Genomic DNA, 20,535 nt, shown 5'->3' on the forward strand with positions numbered 1-20,535 from the left:
AGATATCATTGCCTAAACGATGCACGTGGAAACTACGGGGAAAGTAGCTTCAATAAGCAGGAGATTAAATAAATACTAAGCGAGGGAAGATTGTGAAGGAAAAGAAGAATGCATCTATTGGAAGTATTCAAAGTTGGACTAAACTTCACTTCCATTTTAAGATAGCCTGACTGCTATCACCATAACTTTCTATAACAACAAACATCAAAATCGTGTTTAAATTTTGTTTTCTTGCACAAAATACAGTTTGAGCTGTAAAGTTCGAATCGGACACTAGATTATGTTTAGCACCCTCAGAGTTTGAAATAATCTTAGTTAAAATATGGCCATTATGTACCGCACCCTAATATAAGTATCTTATTCATTGTGCAACATTTGATTCTCTTGCTGTAGGTCTCTGAAGTGTCTGGAATAACTGCTCAGCAGTAGGCTTCCATGAAGTAAGTACATTTTCACTGACATGTTGCAAGCAGGAGTGCACCAAGATATCTTAATTGTCTTTTCTTATGTTCCCGCAAAACACTTGAACGCTGGTTTTTCAAATAAGCCCAGCACTTCATTTAACGAAAAGTCAAAACCGTGACAACATCTGGATCTTATACGTTTAGGGGCCCACAAATACACGTGCTGTAATTTGGTCGCACTTACCTTTGGAAATATCTTGTAAATACTGAACACTACTTTGTGAACTTAGGCTGTAGACCTGAATAGGGCGTGCGAGCTCCAAAAACTTCTCACTCATAGATCCTGGAGCCCGGGATCCGGTACATGCTAGATCACCACACATTACAGCATATCACCTAAAATTGTAATACAAACAATATGTAACGGAAGATACTTATTCACGTGGAAAAATGTATAGCATTGTACTGTCTACAAATGGAATGTAATGTAACTCAATTTATTAACTATGTTATTTAATCTTGTATTGTTTTCTTTTTATTTTCAGTCTTATGTATCTGCAATTATCAATAAAATAGTAGTGCACAACGATAACGGGGGAACCGTAATTCGAGCAAAAGACGTCCCAGTTTATTGCAGAGGCACTGGGACAAGCGTATGCCCTCGAATGCATACGGGTGGAGGTTTGGTTGTATTCGGGGGTTCCCCCCTTATTGTAGACCTGAAAGTAGTGCGGTAGCGTTGAATCGCGCCGTTGTAGATGCTAAACCGAACAGGGAATAAAAGCTTTACTGTACCGAAATACTTTAATGTCAGTGGAAAAACAAGTGAAACATGTGGATAAAGGTTGGCATTTTGCATTTTCAATCCAATTTTCGATGGATGTTCGAAAAATCGTTATTCCTCTGTGACATGTATTCTCCCCAAAGGAAAAATAAATTATTAAACCTTATTTATTACAATATCAAAGCGAACTGTACATTCGAAACTGAAGAAGGGGTAAAGTGCACCTGTCAGCATTAATATGCGCATCCACTTAAATGTTAATACAACAAATCGTTTGGTCCTCATATAATGATTTGTGAGTATTTAAATATGTGTGTGCTATCAGTGATGTCATTTGTATTTTTGTCGAGTGATCCTGCTTATGGAGTTGAAGGAACTTGGAAAGTAGTCATGTCGATAAAAAACATAATAGCAGCTTATTTATTAGGAGATTCGATTTGTCTTGCCATTTCTTCATTTCGGACCATACTATTCTATTCTACATTCAAAACATGTTGCTAACTAACTAACTAACTTTCTAGCCTTCTTAAACCCGAAGGATTATGGCTGCAGCAACAAAGGTCTTCCATCTGTCCCTCTCCTGGGCAATATAAATCCCTTTTTCCATCCTTTACGTCCATCTCAACGTTATCTCTCCATCTTCGTCTTGGCCTTCCTACAGGTCTCTTACCATCAAGCTTCCCAACAAGAATCCTGTAAACCCTTCTTTCCTCTCCCATTCGTACGTACCACATGGCTTGCACATCTAAGTCTTCTAGATTTAATTATTCTAATAATATCTGGAGATGAATGCAAATTGTGGAGTTCTAAATTATTTAACCTTCTCCACTCACCTGTCTCCTCATTCCTTTTAGGTACATCCCTAGCAGGGATAAAAATAATTACCTTTTGCCGGGGGCAAAATTGTCTGTGTGTGTGTGTATGTGGTGTCCCTGGTATCGCACACTGAGTGTAGGTGAGTGATTATGGTAACGAGCTCGTATTTCTAAATTCTTCCCGCCGACTGTTTTCTTGAATATTCTGAAATGCACATTGAAAGTGCTGTAGTGCTTTATTTAACTAAGGTTACTGACGTTCTGTCCCTCGTCCCAATCTTCTCATCACCTCCTCAGAAAAATGACGCTGAATAACAAAAAATGTAGTGCAATGCAAATATAATTAAATGAACTCAACGAATCAATAACCACGACATTCCATGGAACTTTTTCCAACTCTTAGTTGGCAACAGTTGCGTCTGCAAGTGCTGACGCAACCCAGTCCGCGCTGCGTGCAGTGATGGCTGCTTCCACGCTAGGCGGCGTGACAGTCAGCTGGGTTCCTAGCCGGGAAAAGGACGTTCGTGTCGTGCTGTGGGCGATGCGAGAAGCGAAGGTCGAAGTGTAGTGTTTTGTTTACATTCTGTTCATCAGGAGCGCCTGTTGCGTCTCATGTTACAAGAGCTTCGAACTCACGACCAGCAGATCGATAATTTCTCCCAGTTGCTTCAACGGCTACATATCGAACGAGGTAAGTGCGAACGAACAATGTATTGCAAAATGTCAGCTACTTTAATGGTCCACTGCTAATGCATTCTTGCTAACGTCCCTCATGTTCCTCGAGGATATTCGCGACGATGAGGATGAGCAAGCCGATAAAATAGGCGGAGAAAGGCAAAAATACATCCATTTTTTTCGCGATTCGAACCCAGGGCTCGTAGCTTCACAGCGTGTGTATGCAAAGACAGCCTCGTTTGACAACATAGGGGGATCCTCCCTGATAGCACACTGGCTGGTTAACGCTGTTGCCTTTTATTGAAAGGGTCCCAGGCATATTACACAGCTGCTATGATTCCACTTGAAACTGTACGTCCGGTCCAAAGGCACCGACAGGATTATTTCTCAGGGAGCAGAGTAAGATTTCGTATTTTGGCCTTCAGCCATAGACAGGGCGCAAAATCCTGGGCGGACGGGGGAATTTCCCCCACCAACAATCTTTGCATAAAAAATCCCCCCACCAAACGTTTTCGGGGGAGAGTCTTTGTTATAACTTCACCTCAGATTTTTAGGTTCTAAAAAGTGTGCTTTAAAGTTCCTAAAATAGGCTCTAAAAATCCTAAAATAGGTTCTAAAAACCTTAAATTAGGCTCGAAAAATCTTGTAATAGGTTGCAAAAAGAGTTAATTTGGTACAAAATTCCTGGAAAATACTGATTAGGTACAATCGTTAAAAACAAAATTTCACAAGAACCATAATAACCAAATATTAATTTTCTAAACAAATTTTCATTTCTTTATATAATTTTTAAAATTATCTACAAATTATTATAATACTGCACTTGTGCTGTTAGAAAAAGTTACTTGTTGATATGAAAAATGAATTACGTATGTATAAGTTGCTGCACAATATCAGGGTGGCTACTCACTTGGAATTCCTTCAATTCCGGGAATTACACGTGAATTATTGGCACCGGAAATTATGCGTGAATTATTGGATCTGGAGATTATTCATGAAGTTTGGCAAGAGATGAAATAAGGTACAAGCGGATGTTTTCTCTATTCCATTGCAACTTTTATTAATCCATATCCCATTAAATTTAAACGTTTATAAATGCCCTGGGGCACGTTTCTCTCAGTTTAGCTTTTATTTTATTCATTTTTTGAGGATGAAAAAGAAAGCTACACATAAAATAAAACAAAATTTTCTCAATCCGTTTACTTTGTTAGTGTCTTTTACAGAACAATCTATCTGACAAACGGAAGATTATTACAAAATAATATATCTTGAAGTCGATTAGGTAAATTTTTTGTTTCATTGGAATCATACAAACCCTTTATATTTTCAATATTTTTCTGTGTGTGGAAGGGAGGGTGAGAGTCGGTATTACGTAAGATTGGAATAGAGAAAACATCTGTTTGTATCCTTGAATTTTTGGAAAGTTCACCCCTTGAAAACCAGGAATTTTACTTGAATTTTATCATGGTCCTAGTGACCACCATGAATATTTTATCGTTATACACACTCAGACTACACATTTTTTCTGTGAGGATCATTTCATATGATGAAAATTATCTTTCAACAGAAACATAGTCAGTAGTGCTAATTTGAATGCTGAAATATTACTTCCCAAGGCGTGAATGCCAAAAAAGGACCAAACTGACGCGAAAGTGAGCAAGGCCACACAGATCAGAAGTTTGCACTTGGGACTGTGCAGGCAGTAGAGACGATTGGGTGCCAAAACTGAGAATTGGGAGGAGGGAGGGGGGGGGGGGCAAGGACAATTTACTTTATCTTAGCAGGCAAGGCTTAGCATTAAGAGTCTATAGTGCAGGGGTAAAAAGTAGGAGGGGAACTGTTCCCTTTCGCCGCCACTGTCTGCAGGTAACAGTGACGTCAGACATTTTTGTTTTGTTTAAAGCTTTGATAAACATCATATATTTGGAGGGAGGGAAATTGACAGAAAACATGTTTCAAACACGCCAGTCATTGAATTAATTCGCCACTAAAACTAGTAAATACCTCTGTGAGATATAAAAATCCTGTAAAACCTAGAAAACATATAAAAACCTACAAAAAGGTTTAATTTAGGCACATAAACTTAAAATAGGTTCTAACAAGCAAAATAGTTTATTTTAGGCACTATAAAACTTAGTCAGTTGTTTCGTTTTTTTATGAAACGCCGATATAACTTGTTATTTCCATTTACCTGCAAAGGAAGAAATAGGTTAAAAACCTAAAATCCATTTCTAGTTATAACACACAATAGATAATCAATTAATTTTAATTTGAAATACAGTGTACTTTACTAAGATTAATATCGAAAACACACACAAATTAGTGTAGTTGTGAGTATTGAATTATTTCCCTCTCTCAAGAAATCATTAACAAATCTGCATCAATACGGCAAAACAAGAATGCAAGACAATAATAACTTTGAAATCTAATTGATTTATATTAACATAAAGCACAAACTAAACAAAAACTTACACATAATAAAACCACTTCAACTATATCATAATTTATTAACATCTTTACCCGGTTAATATAGGAATTAGTTAGCTGCTTTGCAATATCTAATATCTATAAAAGTAACAAATTAATTTCCTTTATGTAATTAATAATAATAATATGTTAAATTGAGTAATTTATTTTTACTTTTAATAACATTACAAATGTATATAGTATAATTTTCACGTATGTTTGTGGGGGATTTCGCAGAAACGTATTATTATTATTATTCACAAATCATAAAATTCAAATTGTATTGAGAATACTTTGGCGCTGTATGCAAGTTCAGACTCCAGTCTACTAGTGAGATAGAAACTGGATTCGCCTTGCTTCCTTTCCATAAAAATGTATCATTTTGTTGATGAACAGTTCTTTGTATTTTTGTACTTTCTCACAAATTACAGATATCAAACAGGGACCATTTAACCCACTGTGCTTCATGGTACCTCTGATCCATGTTTTTTGAATGCCGAAGGGAACTGTAAAAAAAGTAATAATTCAAAATGACGTTGTGTGAATTATCAACGTCAGATCCCGACATCGGGAAATGATTTCACGAGATTTTCGTAATTCCGAACAGCCAAGAAATTCCAAAGAACCTTATTTAAAAGAGGTTAATTTAATGCAATATAAGTGCCCGAAATTTCTTGAAACTAATTTTTTTTAGGCCTATTCCAGATGGGCAAAAACAATGGCTTGAAGGGGAAATACTTAGTAGAATTGAAGATTTTCACCGCATCGGAAATTTTTTAAAATTTCCGGACGTGGAGAATTTTTTCAGTCCTAAATGGCAAAATTATTAATATTTCATTCCTAATCCCGTCCCGATATTGTTGGAACCTGAACGCTTGCATATGTCTGAAGCTTTTCGATGATATGAGCCATATTTAATATGTTAATACTCCGTTGGAAAATGCCTTTAGTCTCGACCAAGAATGTTGTTAGTCTAAGGTCTAAAATAATATACTGCTGGACAATGAAAACCGGACACCTTAATATTTGACATCCGAATTGCAATGATATATTACAGAATGTATGGCAGATCATGTAGTACCATATGCACCATTTATAGGCCCGTACTTTGTTTATGCATTCGTACTTAATTCAGTTTCTGCAACATTTACTTAGCCTTCGAATCAGAATTTATGCGTTATCACAAAAAATGCAAGTGTCCGGTTTATTTTGTCCAGCAGTATATATATGCTTCGAATTCCTGCTACATAATTCTTAAGAAATCTTTGTGTGTTCAATTCCCCGTTATCTTGATATTTGCAATAACATCCTGGCGTTAGAAGCTCATTTTCTTTTACAAATTTGTCGACATCCGCGAATGCATCAGCAGGTATTCTAAGCAGACCTATTGACAATACAGTAGGCACGTGGCAAACGGACCGAATTTTTGTCTCCAGGTCCGTACGCTTGGTTTAAGAATTTCATAGTGAAATATTAGGGATAAAACCGCAAGTACACATTTTGATAAGCCGTGCATTTAGCGTACAGACTAAGGTCTGGACCGCACGTCCGTACATGTACAGTCAGGACCGTACAGTTGGCAACGTTGCGCTTTCTCCACTCGATTTCTCTCCTCCTCTGCCGCTATGCGCGGCCCTGCTCTACATTAGGTGGAAAATAACATTGTTGAGTTTACAGACATCTTTCGCCATGGAATGGATTTGCTACCTGCCCGAAATACGGATTTGTGGATTAAAAGACTATTTTTCATCAATAAACATTTTTCTTTCTTTAAAAAAGGCCGATAATTAATTGTTAACACCTAATAGAACTAAAAATAAAGCACGTAAAATTAACTTCCTTTGTGCACTTCTAATATGTCCCTATCAACCTTCCCCTTCTTTCTGGTCGCGCCCCTGCTCTGAACTCATTTGCAAGAGCGTGATTCATTGGGTGTTAATGATCTGTTGAGCTACTACGTCTCGTGTAATCAAGAATCTGACCACCACCAGCCTAGTTGATAGTGAATTACATGCCAGTATCAACAAATAACTGGTAGTGAATAATTGCATGTAAACAATGCTCTCGGCGTCATCAGCAAATAGTGAAGAATTACATGTGATGAAGTACAATGAGTCGAGAGTGAATAATTATATTAATCAAGGCTCTCGTCACTACCGACAAATTAAGATGTGAAAGAAACAACATGTCCCATGTGTCAATGCATTTTCATGCGCAGAACCGGAATCGTGAGAGTCGTATCAAACGGTGCACGTCACTTGTTAGTATTGCCCAGAATACTTCGAATGAAAACAAATAACAAACAGTTAATTAAATTAGATCATTAGCAGTTATAAACAGATTATTATTGGCGTGAATCATAAAAATCAATCAATGACATCGTTGCCTTGTAATCAAAGGGTCCTGGATTCAATACCCGGTGGAGGTCATTGCACAGTGGTTCGGATCCCACTTTACACTTTAGGTCCAGTCCCGATTAGCCAATCTGTTCATAAAGAGGACTCAAAATAGCCATTCAAAATTCATAAAACAACATAAACCCATTCTCAACTGAATCTTTCTGAAGAATGGTAAATGTGACTTCTGTGCTGGGAAACATGGTAAATATGACTTCTGTGATTGGATGCATTGTAAGTATGTATGACTTGTGTGATGGAAAACATGGGTGAATGAAGTGGGATAGAAAGACGAAGGCCACGGAAGCAATGTCTTGTGACGTAGAGCAAGGGGAGTTATACCGAGGTAACTTAACTCGCTTCATGAACTCTCAAGGTGAAATATCTATTAGTGACGGACATTTATTATGCATAATTGGAAGCAATTCGATATGTGAATTTTAATCATTTGTAAAGTTTAAAGGTTGGCGACAGCAATTGACGCATGCGATGGGTTTGTTAGGCAATACGGAAAATTGCAATTAAGCGAAAGTTACTGACAAATACTCATTAGCAATTTAATTCAAGGCATGCGTTAAAATTATGGAATGCAAATAATTTGGAGTTAAAGGTTTGTTTAGGAACAGAAATATTCTGTTCCATCCAAGAATCGAATCGGAGGAACCTTTCCTCCTCTTCATCATTTACAAACATGTGTTGTTTTGGGGTCAGTTCAAAAGTTTTGCGTGACCCGTAGGATGATGGTGGAATAACCCTGATTGTCGTCAGTTGTGAGCCAGATATCAGTCCAACATGATAAATGTATTGCCATATTTGCCACAAAAGTCAGATCTCGCCATTCTACATAAAAATTGAAGCTTGGTGAGAAAATGTAGAAATTTATAATTTATTGCTTGACGTTTGCTGGCACTGTGACAGGTTAAGGTGGATTACTTGTGACTAAAGCATAGTAAACATCGACGACGACCGAAAACGTGTACTGCCATGAAATGCAACGGACGAGTACGTTTGTCAACAGCATTTTTGGAAGTTATTAATCCTGTGATCATTACGACTTATATGTGAACATTGGAACAATAAGCAACCTAGTGATCGAGAGGCTTGTAATTGTAACAGAGGCTTATTAAAGAAGGTTTCTGAAAGAGTTCTTTTAATAGAGAAGGTTTGACATGATCGCATCTAGTGTACGAATTTTCGATGATAAAGCAAAGCCACATATTCAGGCCCGGAATTATATATCTGAAGGCCCATGGTTAATAATATATAATTTCAGTTAAAACTTTTAGAACTTATGTCAAAGAGTTATATATTTTTTATATTTTGCCATATTTTAAATGTCCCATTTTTAACATTTTCTGAGCCTTTTCAAAGCTGTGTTCCCCGGCCCCAGTTCCTCTTTGCGGATTGATGCTCGGGGCTGCAGTCACAAACCCCAAGTCCCCCTGAACCCCGACCTGCGTATGTTACCCATGCAGATAAAGAGATTCTGGTAAAATGATCGTGAGAATTTGTGTCTCGCGCAGAGGCCTGTGGGAAACGAAATAGTTCCATTTATGGTGTTCTGACTGAAGAAATGAATCGAATGCCATGACGGGAACACAAGACTTGCACAAAACGTTTGACTGCAGTGATAAAAATAAATGGAGATTGCTTTGAATAACGGAGTAATTTCCAAAATATTTTTTGGAAACTCTATTGCCTATAATTGTTTATAGCACAATAAAACGTTAAATAAAAAATAAAGAGGGTGATTTTCTAGCTGACCCAAGCGATATTCTAAATAGATGGAAGAACTACTTTAATGACCTTTTAAATGTTCATGTAGGAGATAAATCAGAAGTAAATGAAGTCCACACAGCAGAACCTTTAGTTCCAGAACCTAACTTGACTGAAGTTAAAGATGCTATTAAAAGGCTAAATAATAACAAAGCACCTGGCATTGATTTAATACCAGCTGAGTTAATTAAATATGGTGGAAATTTGTTAATATGTCAAATTCATAAATTAATTTGTTTAATATGGAATAAAGAAGAAATCCCTCAACAGTGGAAAGAATACATAATTGTTCCTGTGTTTAAAAAAGGTGATAAAATGAACTGCAATAAATACCGTGGAATTTCTCTACTCTCAACAACATATAAAATATTATCTAACTAACAATTAACAAGACTAACCCCATAAGCTAATGAAATTATAGGTGATTATCAATGTGGATTTAAACGTAACAGATCAATTACAGATCAAATTTTTCACATCAGACAGAGACTTGAAAAAAAGTGGGAATATAATCAAAATGTCCATCAGCTATTCATTGATTTCATAAAAGCATATGATACGGTCAAAAGAGATAACTTATATAATAAATGAGTCGAGTTTGGAATACCTAAGAAGCTTGTTAGTATGATAAAACTATGCACCAGTGAAACAGAAAGTAAAATTCGTGTGGATATTAATGTGGCTGACAAATTTACAATTCATGATAGGTTAAAACAAGGAGATGCATTATCTCCATTGCTCTTTAATTTTGCCTTAGAATATGCTGTTAGGAAGGTAAAAGAAACTAACGAAGGACTAAAATTAAATGCTGTGACTCAGTTGTTAGCATATGCAGATGATGTAGACTTATTAGGGGATGATATAAATACAATTAAGAATAATGCTAAAATATTTTTCAAAACTGCTAAACAGATAGGTTTGGAAGTTAACAAATAGATAACTAAATATATGCTTACAGGCCGAAACCAAGTGTTAGGTAATAATCAAAATCTAATTATTGATAACAACTCGTTTGAACCAGTTTCCAAATTCAAATACTTAGGAGTAATATTAACAAATGAAAATTATATTAAATAGGAAATAAAAAGTAGACTTAATTCAGGAAATGCATGTTACTACTCTCTTCATAAACTTTTGTCTTCTCGTTTAATATCTCAGAAACTAAAAGTTAAAATATACAAAACAGTAATTTTGCCTGTAGTATTATATGGGTGTGAAACTTGGTCCGTCACATTGAAAGAGGAACATAAATTGAGAGTATTTGAAAATAAGATCCTTAGGAAAATATTTGGACCTAAAAGGGATGACGAGACAGGTGAGTGGAGAAAGTTACATAATTTACAACTACATAATTTGTATTCATGTCCAGATATTATTAGAATAATTAAATCAAGAAGACTTAGGTGGGCAGGCCATGTGGCACCAATGGGAGAGGATAGAGGAGTTTACAGGATTCTTGTTGGGAAACCTGATGGTAAGAGACCTGTAGGAAGGCCAAGACGAAGATGGAGGGACAACGTTGAGATGGACCTAAATGAAATCGGTAGGGATGGAAAAGAGTATATAGATCTTGCTCAAGATAGGGACAGATGGAAGGCCTGTGTTGCTGCACCCATGACCCTTCGGGTTTAAGAAGGCTAGAGAGTTCGTTTTATTTAGTTACAATAAAACGTTTTCTGTTTAAAGAAGCTGCTCAACAAGAAAATACTCTGGATATCTACAAGAAATTCTCTTGGCAGCAAACTTTATAAGAAATATTCTGTAAGATACTGAGTTTTTTTCCACTGCACGTACATAATTTTTTTAGATGTTTAGTGTACGTGAACCTTTGTATATGCACTATACATTCTCCAATAATTCAAACCTAATTACCTTCATGGTTTCAAAACAGGATGAGTAGTGGCAATTGAGTGGTTATTATGTTTCTTTATGCTTTGTTGACCTAACATAAACATGAATTATTGTCCAGTGAAGTTTAGTAGTATATGTTATTTAGAAGTTCATAGTGGGTGGAATATGAGAACCTCTCAGTGATATTAATGTTATTGTATATAAGTGTACATATGTGAATGCACACATTATTGTGTAAGACATAAGCATATCCATATAATAAAAAAAATCTGAAGAAATCAGACTTTTATTCCTTAGTCTGAAGTGCATTCAGGTTAGGTTAGGTTAGGCTTTTTTACTTGTCATTGGACTTTGAAGCTGTATTGAAGTTACATCGTTTCATATAAAATAATATTTTAACATAATTATTTCATTCTATAAGTAAACCAACAATACATATTTACTATTTTTTACACAATTATTTGAACACAGTTCTCATATAGTAGCCTACTTTGTTTATAAAATTTCCATAATTTTGGATATGTTTAAGTATGTCAAAATAATCCAAGAATGATCAGATTAGTCACTTAATTGCAAGCATCAACGTCCTTTAAACTCGTGATCAACCAGACATAGACAATTATTTTTATCTAGCGGGGCGGGGGTGTGGGGTAGGGGCTAGGACCTGCTCTGCTCATATTCACAGAACTAAGATAACATTGCGCAGGAAGAAGATAGGATCTGCTATTCCCCAGTTCTGTAACAAATGTGAAGAAAGTGAAAATAGAATAAATACAAAGTTTGCTGCATTTTGACTTGTCTGTTAGGAAATACCTTGGACACGTACGCAAAAATAAATTCTCTTCTGTTTACTAAATAGAATTCTGGTTTCCTGGTATGAGCGTTTGATATATTAAGGTAAATAACACCTTACTGTAAAAGAACGTTATTTTTTTATTGTCGTCCCAACTGAGCTTTTCAAAACAAAAAATGGATTGGATTGTGTGAATTGGCTTACACATAAATGTCGCTATATTTGTTCACACATACATTTTGCACTAAGTTTAATGTTGATTCTAAATTGGAATTCAAATACAGTAAGAAAATAAATACATTTCATTTTGTTTGGAATACTTGAGAATTACTTTTGTTTCACCTCGTAGGTAAACAAATACATATTTTTGCAAACACAACAAAGAGGACGGTAGTGCAGAATATTTGACATGTAGTGATTCCCCACAGGGAAGTAGCGACAAATATTCAATTCACAGCCCCGTAGTTAGATATTTTGGCTCACTGAGAGGGATTATTTGCCCCCCTCCCCCCACTACCAAACACTTACATTTTATGTGCATCCTTCGGTGGTTTCTTCTTATATCAGGGTTTGTGTTATTTACATCCTGCAAGTTTTGAAATGAGGAAACAAGGAAAAACTCAATAAAAAATAATAAAGCTAGGATAACTCTAGGTGAGTGGAGAAGGTTACATAATTTAGAACTACATAATTTGTATTCATGTCCAGATATTATTAACTAACTAACTAACTTCTTAAACCCGAAGATTCATGGCTGCAGCAACCAGGCCTTCCATCTGTCCCTATCCTGAGCAACATCTATATACTCTTTTCCATCCCTACCAATTTCCTTTAGGTCCATCTCAATATTATCCCTCCATCTTCGTCTTGGTCTTCCTACTGGTCTCTTACCATCAGGTTTCCCAACAAGAGTCCTGTAAACTCTTCTTTCCTCTCCCATTCGTGCCAAATGGCCTGCACACCTAAGTCTTCCTGATTTAATCATTCTAATAATATGTGGACATGAATACAAATTATGTAGTTCTAAATTATGTACCCTTCTCCACTCACCTGTCTACTCATCCCTTTTAGCCCCAAATATTTTCCTAAGGATCTTATTTTCAAATACTCTCAATTTATGTTCCTCTTTCACTGTAAGGGACCAAGTTTCACATCCATATAATATTACAGGCAAAATTACTGTCTTGTATATCTTAACTTTTAGCTAGATATTATTAGAATGATTAAATGAAGAAGACTTAGGCGGGCAGGCCAGGAATGGGAGAAGAAAGAAAGGTTTACAGGATTCTTGTTGGGGAAACCTGATGATAAGAGACCAGTAATAAGGCCAAGACGAAGATGGAGGAACGTTGAGATGCGTCTAAAGGAAATCGGTAGGGATGGTAAAGAATGGATAGATAAGGACAGATGGATAAGGACAGATGGAAGGCCTATGTTGTTGCAGCCATGAATCTTCGGGTTTAAGAAGGCTAGAGAGTTAGTTAAGGATAGGTTATACTGTATTTAAAGATTCGTTGTTTGCATTTTTGATGGAAAAGGTTTAGCATATTTAGGAATATTTCAGTTATGTCTAAAGATACTTTTTCTAGAACTGTCGCCCGACGCAGGTGACTGCGGCCGCGCGCCGTGACGATTGGCCTTGACACAGGTTCTATGTGTTTTCCTAGCTGTGTTTTTTCGTTGTTGCAGGGAAGCAAGTGTTTCAGAATCCACGTGTCTAATTTTTATTTCGGGTGACTGTACAGCATGTGGCATCAACATGTACAATTATAAATGTTAACAATTTAAATATTATAGGTACATATTTTGTTTAAAAAATTAATTATTTTAATACAAAATCATTGCGTAGTTAGCGCACCGGAATTGTAATGCAATCAATCACATGTCTGTCGTTGTATCTATCTCCATCCCCGTCAGAAAAATATGATCACCTGAAGACAAGAGAAGATATACTCTCCAGAAACGTGGTGTTAATATAGACAATGGATAATGTCCAATTTACATTGAATGCTGCTAAAATTTTAACCTCTTGTTTACCAAATAAGTATCTCGATCGAGATATTTGTCTGTAAACCCTCGGGGACCAAATATCTGGATCGAGATATGTTGACATATTCGTAGTTTTTACGTCATAATGTAGCTATTATTCGCTGGAATTTCGATTTTCTTCTTTTATATTATTGTTAAGACATATATTGAACCGTAAAGACTCTTGTTCTTCCATAAAAAGATGGAAAATTGCGACTTCCTTTGAAACGGAGTCAGTGGGGCACAGACATGTCGTTTGGGGGGTACAAGTCGTGTTCTATTGCTCATATGATAATAGTGCAATTATTTTCTTGTTCCAAACATTCCTGCGATTATTTCCATGTGTATTTTGCCAATGTCCTGTACTTTGTTGTCCAGGGAGGTGGGTGGGAGTAGCTTATTTTCCAGAAATTTTGGAATTTTCCGGTTCTTCCCCTCCCCCGCATCCACATATACACTCAATGTGTATAAATTGTATGTAGTCCGAATCTATGGTCCATTCCACGTATAACCGTACTTGATTCGTCTGTCTAGGGTAGTTAGCCTCCGATCTACAGTTATCTAAACCAAACTCTGCATTTTGCTAAAAATTGACCCGGTCCCGTGGGGCTTACATGGCAAAATGGGCTCGGTAATCAAAAGGAACTTACTCGTGCAGCGGAACGCGGTGAAACATAGAATGAAATAAATATCTCAGAGGCGAAACTTTGTAATGGAAAAAAATGTGAACATGGATTACGGTTTTCATGTTTTCGAGCAAATTTTGATTTGGACAACTTTGGAATCACTCTATACCTCAATTTCATTACAATTCTGTATTTTGAAAAATGAAAAAAAATGTATCTGGTGATTGGGCTATTAATGAGGATGTTAAAGATATTCCCACACATTTCTTTCCTGTATTCGAAGGGTAATATAATGAATCGTGTAAAGATCAGATTCTCGCAGCATAAACACATTACGTCATCTTCAAGTAGCATAGCAAGTAGTTGCTCTGGTAGAGTCACAACGCATTTTCACTGTGCAACTGTAGTGTTACGTAATGAAAAATGCGTTCGTCCCAGAGCGTATAAATATGTAATTATTCCGTGAACCTTATCATCGTCTCATGCGGTGACGTAGTGGCGTGTTCATATGGAAATGAAATTTTTGCACGCAAGATTTTTTTTCATTTTCATTTTAGATTTACAGTGTGTACTTTCAGCGAAATTTGCGAGGTTTGCATCGCATTTTATTCCCTTTTTTTATTGTCCTAAGTTTATAGAAACAGATTAATTACAAACCATGTTAGTCAAAAAGAAGGAGCAGATATCAAAATGTTATTTCCAACCAATCATACGTGACTGGAACATAATCCGTACATCATTAGACACAGGAAAGTTCCAAGTTTGAAATTTGCTTACGACGAGGCGGTTGTTTCTGGAATCTAAGGCGGATTTCACGTTGCACTTGCATAATGGATTCACACTTCACAAATTTTAGCACACAAAACGACTTTTCCTGTGGCATCATCATTTACTCAACGAGAAAAAACAACGTCATTGTTAGTGCACGAATGAAACCAATTGTCGTACAACAAAACTTTGAACCTTAATCTGTTCAATGATGTGCAGATTATGTTTGTGTCGTGTATTGTTTGTTTGAAATAATATTTTGAAATCTGCTCCTCCTTTTTTACTAACCCTGTGTAATATCAACGACCGATTCTTACGGGACACCCGCAACTTCGTTCTGAGAGCATTGCAGCCACAGACCTCTATAGATACAGACTGGAAACAATGCGCTTCTGTTTGAAGCCGCACATCTTTGCTCGAGCATAGCCAGAGGGATAGAAATATGGCGGAGATGCGCATTATAGCGTGTTATTGTTTTCATATTTATGAAGAAATTCTTTGTTCTCACTTGTGGAGTGGAATATGTAGAGTAATGTCCTTCTTAGTAAACTTAAATATTGCAATCTTGTGTGGTGCAATGACTCACAATCTTCAAAATAGTTGTTGGAAATATGAAGGTATTGCTCTCAGCGATGATAGTATGCCCCGATTTTGAAATGTTTGGCTTCAAGTTGACCCACGTTTACAGTCTGTGATTGCAGCTATGTGTTCGAGGTATGTAACTGGAGAATCAACACCGGTCGGTAGCTAGGGAGTACTTCAATTGTTTTTTTCCTTGCTCGTGACGTATCATGGGAAAAAATCTTCAAATCTCACATCCGAGAAGTGTGTAATGCTCTGCTTAAACGAAGATTCATGAATGAAAATGTTCATTCTGTGTTAATTGTTCGTAACGAACATTGAAATCGAAGTTGAAATATGACAAATGATAAATTTTCCTTCGTATTATTAATTTGCTTGGTATTTGATACTGAAAATTGTGAATATTTGTAGTGATGCATTTTGTGGGAACGTTTCGTATTTCACAGCATGTATGGATTAATCAGCCACAGACGGAAGAGAAATGCACAATGCCTGATCCGCCATGCACTCTACTTCATAAAAAAATCACACTTTTCTTGTTTCTAACATCAGACAGGACAATAACTGATATGACATGTAGGACCACGCCTTTGCATTGAAGCATGCATTTCTACATGTCTGTGAACTTACCTACAAGATGGGGAAGATCAGTGTTGCAATATACAAGTATAAAGAACAACGAACACAGATACTCGAAACAACGTGAGAAACAGACAAGTAGCAGAGTTCATTCACGTACTTAATGTTAATAGAAAGAACTAATATTTTCACCAGACCTGATACATTTTTACAGATTCAGCATGGAATTAACGTTACAAATGGATTTAAGAAGAATGTCAGACGTTCAAAATCGTTTGAAAAAACTGTTCCTATTTTGGGTCGGGTGAGAATACGCACACATTAAAAAACAATATTGTGTTCTTCCCCTGTCCGATCTGTTACTCAAATCTTTGCAGATGTACTTGTAACATTTTAGATATCAATGTATTCTTAGCTCTTGAAGAAGATTACTGTACGTGTAATATATTGAAATGTTACTAAATTAAATAATTTAAGGCTTATACGAAACGAAAGTTCTTTTGGTGTAATATTATTTGTTAATCTGTTACATTTAAGCAGTTGTGCATTCAAGAGGTATTCAAAAATGATAATTCACAATGATTGCATTGTTTTGTTTACTTATTTTATTCTTGTCCATGACTTGCTCGGAAGTTGCTTTTAAGACGTTAATCCAAATGGATGTCTTGTATTCGAATGTAAAGTTTCGATGGCTTACATGTGTTATTTATTGCCTTTGGATCAAGGTGTCCTGAATTCGATTCAAAGGTTTACATCCTATATTAAGCTGTAAGTCGAATACCGATTAAGCTATCGAAGAAAAAGGCGATCTTAAAAGGGGAAGAAGTTGTTATTCAAGAATTACGGAATCAACTGGGAAGTAACTAGGTTCATTTATATGCTTTATTTAAAATTTATTTAATGCACAATGATCTTGTTAATAATTTGCGAATAGACTCATCATACAAAACGCCAAGAAAACACTAATAAAAGGACTTTGTTGGCGTTAGCCAATGGTTCAGCTTAGCCTTAAGAGCTTCTCTAAATTAAATTATCAGCCGTTTCCCCCTCTCCCCATAACTTAACGTTATTAACTTTATCAAAAAGTGTCCGGAAAATTTTCCTTATTGGCCGATGGAGAGTTTGTTGAAATTAGAGATGGTGAGAAGATGAGAGAAATCTCTGTTTTATCTCAGTCCCGTCTCGAATTTTGAAACTAGTTGCGGTGATCTTTTAGAACTTGAGACGAAAATGAGAACGAACCTTTCGAGAGTTTTTGAGACGATATCGGGATATCTCTCTCTCCAAGAAAATCAGAGGACTGATAATTCAAATAATTAATATCTGTAATTCGTAGCTACGTGGAGTCAATGCTGTTCGCATTTCCTGTGAACACAAATTTACGGACATAATGGAAGGTGCACAAGTCTCATTTACAGAAGGCGTTTCTTGACCCTGCATTCTATTTTAAAATCATCTTCGGCGCTAGGACGTTTAAATTCCACCACTGGTGTACGAGAGGGGAACTGATGGGGCTACAGTCCCCTCCGAAATTTTGATTGATTGATTGATATAGTTTATTTTACTTCGCTTTTCTGCCACTTTTGGCTAAATGCGAAGATGGAGATGATGAGTCATGATATGATGAAATTGATGAATGGACACTCACAAACAACCATGCCCAGGAACTCTGGCGTCGTAGTGCGATGTGCTAATCACTCCTTCAAGGGTTCCGGCTCCGAAAGTTCGAGAAAATTCAAGAAAAACAAAGTGATAAATGCAAAGTCCCCTTAAAATGACACAAGGTAACCAACCATTCTTGTCTTGGAACAACTTTTAAAATGAACTATTTTAGTGTTGTATCCTGCTTCCTAGAATTATATTTTTACAATTCCAGCCCTTCCGAAAAAATCCTGCGTATGCTAGTGGACTCTGCACATAGTCTTCTGCATTAAAATATAAACCATACGCATTTTTGCATGTTTTATATTGCTAGGTCCTCCTCTAAGGCGCTGTGCTTTTGACTCCGACTGCGCGAAGGCATGGGTTCAAGTTTACTTGGGTTCAGTCCCTGGTTCTCGGCTTGTGTATAGGACCGGTGGACGATCGTGAGGAAATTTCGGAGCTACGAGTGAGTAACGGAGTGTCAGAGTGTAGAGAAATATCAATAAGCATCTACACTCCCGTATTTTAATAAGAAATTCGCTAACAACTCTGAAGCTGAAAACTTACGGTTTAATGTGAAATGCTGAAATGATACTTTCCTCGTAAGAGACAAAATTACGAAGAACTAAAAAAAAAAAAGTAAAGTGCTCCCCTGTGCATAGCACCACGCCATGAAGGCGTATAGGGGGTGTGGGGGTAACGCACCACACTTTCTTGATCCGGTCGGGAGTGGGGGTGATGTGATCAGCATCACGCCCCTGACCGCGTTTACCCCCCCAGGGTTTTCCCCCAGGTACCCATGTTATTCGACGCTGGGTGAGCGCCGGGGCCGGTTCCACCGTTAGAAAAGTTCCAGGATTTGAACCGGCAGGGGATCGAACCCGGGACCTTTAGCATGGTAGTCAGACGCGTTACCGACTGAGCCACCGCGGCCACTTTAATTACGAAGAACTAAGCCCCTTTAAATGTTTTGGTACTACTTTACTATACCGGAGACACCTATCAATGATTTATTTCGCAATTTTTTACGTTGCTAACGTGCTATTCTGCATTGCAGAACATTTCTTTAGGTGAAATAATGAATTTCTAACGAAAATAATGTCTATTTCTTACATTAACGAGTACTTACTCTTGTTCCTTATTTCCAACAAACCATCCACGGGTAGCCCCAAAAACCATTGATGTTAGCCCAAAATTCACGATAGCCCCGCGAACCATCACGGGGACGAGGTATGCCTACTAGGTTAGGTTAGGTTCCATTAGCACTCCTTTCGTTCAATTTAGCATATACGGACAATACGAGAGCGTATCGTGCTCTTGAGCAGAAAGCAAATGGCGGCAGCAGCAATAACGCGTCGGAAATAGATTTTCGTAAAAAACCACATGCATTAAAATGGATCAAAACTACATTCCCGAACATCAACAACGCTACAGAAAATGATTTGCGTAAGTACTTTCTCCTGTAAATTTGAAGAAATCCGTCTCCGGTATAGTAAAGTGTTACCAATGTTTTAATAGCAAGAAGGGTGTCCTTTCATCGAATATGTCGAAAAAGTGAGCGTAAATATTGCATCTCTCACATACATGATTTTCCTGTAAAAGCAGTCACGCAAATTTTGATTTGGAGTAGATGTTAATAGTGGTATATCGCTTATGTTTATCGAACTCACAGATATATCACTTAGTATACTTTCTCTTTCACAAGAAGTGTTTGCTATTTCAAAAGATTCCTCAAATCCGTTCTCAGAAGGTATATCCATTTTCCTGTAAGTTACAAGCGGTCTCAAAAATAGAGTTTTATCACGTGCGCTTGCCGCCATATTGTACACATCGATATGACTGAATTACGCGTCATTCTTTGATACACACATCGAATACATATTCAAGTGAGTTTCTAGTCTAGAAGAATCTGTCGTCCCTGCTTAAATAAAGACAACTTTCCCGATCTGTGTATTTGCTCATGACAACCATTCCATATCTGTTGATTGCTCGGAAACTACTACACATACAAATATATAATTTCGTGAACTGAAAGAATTACAAGCGCTGATACAGTGGAATTAATATTTCTTGTCTCGATCGACCTGGCCGTCTGCATGTCAATAGGAGTCAAAAATTGCATGCAATCAAGTAGCGACCTATCCGTGACAGCCCCTCCCCCCTAAATACTTGTTGGCTAAAATGCTGATAAAATTGTATTTTTTAACAAAGCATTAGATTTATTGATTTGGCTATTCAGGAATGCTACAGCAAATTCGGATTCAATGACTAATTACTTACAATCTAATTATCCTCATTAGCATTTTGTTAAAAATATTATATAGTTTCTTGCAGACCTCCACGGTGGC

At 36.8% G+C, this 20,535-nt stretch overlaps 1 protein-coding gene across 1 annotated transcript in view; it reads left to right on the forward strand.

The window, feature by feature from the left end:
- The first annotated feature begins 2,492 nt into the window (after positions 1–2,492).
- LOC146004350 (uncharacterized) overlaps positions 2,493–20,535 on the forward strand; it is a 124,593-nt gene continuing 106,550 nt past the window's right edge. The window contains exon 1 of the mRNA XM_083143138.1: positions 2,493–2,694. The gene's annotated coding sequence lies outside the window, so the exon portion shown is untranslated. The remainder of the gene's footprint in view (positions 2,695–20,535) is intronic.

Source organism: Lepisma saccharinum, chromosome 21 (genome assembly GCF_977018435.1).
Source record: "Lepisma saccharinum chromosome 21, izLepSacc3.1, whole genome shotgun sequence".
NCBI lineage: Eukaryota > Metazoa > Arthropoda > Insecta > Zygentoma > Lepismatidae > Lepisma > Lepisma saccharinum.